Source organism: Chiloscyllium plagiosum, unplaced genomic scaffold (genome assembly GCF_004010195.1).
Source record: "Chiloscyllium plagiosum isolate BGI_BamShark_2017 unplaced genomic scaffold, ASM401019v2 scaf_88516, whole genome shotgun sequence".
Classification (NCBI taxonomy): Eukaryota; Metazoa; Chordata; class Chondrichthyes; order Orectolobiformes; family Hemiscylliidae; genus Chiloscyllium; species Chiloscyllium plagiosum.
In genome coordinates this window covers 1-2,166 of record NW_025178218.1, presented here as the reverse complement: position 1 = coordinate 2,166, position 2,166 = coordinate 1, and the positions used below count along the sequence as shown (strand labels likewise).

Genomic DNA, 2,166 nt, shown 5'->3' with positions numbered 1-2,166 from the left:
ACATGGTTTCAAAACTGATCAACAAATTTTGGGAAGTGTGCAGTGTCTTACGTAAGCAGAGACATTTACAAAGATGAAACATAACAATTCTCCTCGTGCTTGCATTCTGTTCAAGCATAATTCAACACGCTGCAAGGTCTGGGAAAACTATCAACAGACTGTAGTATCATGTCACTCTGAGCTCTAGGAACTGGGAAACGATGATTAATGTTCATGATTCTACAACTGGTTATCAAATGAAGGCATCACTGACCTGATGTGGATTGGGTTGTGGACATAGTTGTAGTTGGTTTTGGTGTTGCTGTGAGTCCTTTGGGAGAACAAGAGAAAACATCAAACACATTGTACTGCAGCTTCAAAATGTAACTATTACTGCAGTGGTTTGTCATTCGACTGTTTTACTGTGCGATTCTCAAATGGAACACTGCATTGTAATGTGATTAATGTTTTAAAACATTCTACCAAGAGGCAGTGTCTACATGAATGGCTAAACAGATGATCGTTGAAGGGAACCTGAATTGGTGGAAAGTGAACAGACTCACTGAGGTTTATTCATAGAGGATCTCACTCACCCTTTGTGGTGGTTTCAGCAATAACTGTTGTGGTGGGTGTTCCTTTTGGTGAAAAGGTCACTTCTGAAGAAGAATGAAACAATGCATGTTATTTCCCAGCCATTTCAGAATTTTACAACAAATTTCTCTAAATCAAACTGGAGTATCAGGAGTGAAAGTTGCTTTCTTTGATTGTAGCTTTATAAATTTTCCAATCTCTCATTTGGAAATTCTACTCCTTTTCAAATTTGATCCTTTTCACATTGAAGACAATTACAACTTTATGATCACAACCATGCCCAAAATGGTTACCCACTGTGATTGAAATCGACTGCTCAGATTTATATTCCAAAGGGAAATTCAGAATTGCAGCTGTTTTTATAGGTTCTGTCACGTGCTGGCTGGATATGTATTCCTGAGCTTAAAAATGTGTTGCTGGAAAAGCGCAGCAGGTCAGGCAGCATCAAAGGAGAAGGAGAGTCTCTCCTCCCTACCTTTTATCTTCGCCTGCATGGCACATCCTCCACATTCCTGAAGAAGGACTTATGCCCGAAACATCGATTCTCCTTCTTCTTTGATGCTGCCTGACCTGCTGCGCTTTTCCAGCAACACATTTTTAAGCACAGATCCCCAGCATCTGCAGTCGTCACTTTCTCCTATATATTCCTGAGTGCAGGACAAATGCTTTTGCCCTCTGTGCCTTTCATATTGTATGTATTCCACTTCGTATTTGTATACTCCAATTCTCCAATTATTACGAGCTTTTTTCCCACCACGATTTAGTGATATTTTTGTTTATTTTGTTGGGATACAGATGCTATTTCAAGAGTACTCAGTTCAGAGGTCATGAACTGAGAAACCATACTGATCCAACAGAACCATGCAGAAGAAACAACTGAGGGGGAAACCAGAACTGGAAGAATGTGCAATGGTGTGAACAGACTCACTGGTGTGTATTCATACAGAATCTCACTCACCTGTTGTGGTGGTTTCAGTAATAACTGTCGGGGTAGTCATTTCTTTTGGTGAAGTTGTCACTTTTGAAGAAGGAAAAACATGAATCAATGTGATTGATTTCCAATTTCAAATGCCTCAGTTTGGGCAAGACCAACAATGTAAATTTTATTACACCTACAGAATGAATAATCAAGGATGCATTTCAACTGGTGCAGTAAAATTAAAAACTTGAACTTGTTCATCTTAGATTGCATTATAAGGGTTTGCAAACGAATGGCGAAGAGAACATATGGAAAACTTTTCATGTTTTCGGGAAATAATTTCAGGCAACTGATCCAAAGCAGAAATGTCATGAAAACAAAGAACACAACCTCTCAAGAGAGAAATCTTTTAACAACATAGGGTAACGATGGAGAGGTCCATAACGATGGTCACCACATTTGTCCTCATGTATATGAGACCTCATGAATCTGATTGAGCTTTATACAAGTAATTTTTCTCTCAACTCACTCATGTTATTAAGATTGGATGCATTGTATATGAGGAATTAAGTATCACCTCAGCTTTACCTGGATTTTATGGCAACAAAATAGTTTTTGATCTTGATGCTGTACACTGAACAAAACCATTACTGACCTGGTGTGGAGCCAGCTGTAGT

The 2,166-nt window shown here is 38.9% G+C and overlaps 1 long non-coding RNA gene across 1 annotated transcript; it reads right to left on the bottom strand.

Annotated features, from left to right (window-relative positions):
• Window positions 1-253: 253 nt before the first annotated feature.
• On the bottom strand, window positions 254-2,166 carry LOC122545387. Its single transcript, XR_006310538.1, has 4 exons — window positions 2,145-2,166; window positions 1,529-1,588; window positions 573-635; window positions 254-310 (listed from the first exon to the last, which is right to left on the bottom strand). It is a non-coding gene; the product is annotated as an uncharacterized LOC122545387 (long non-coding RNA).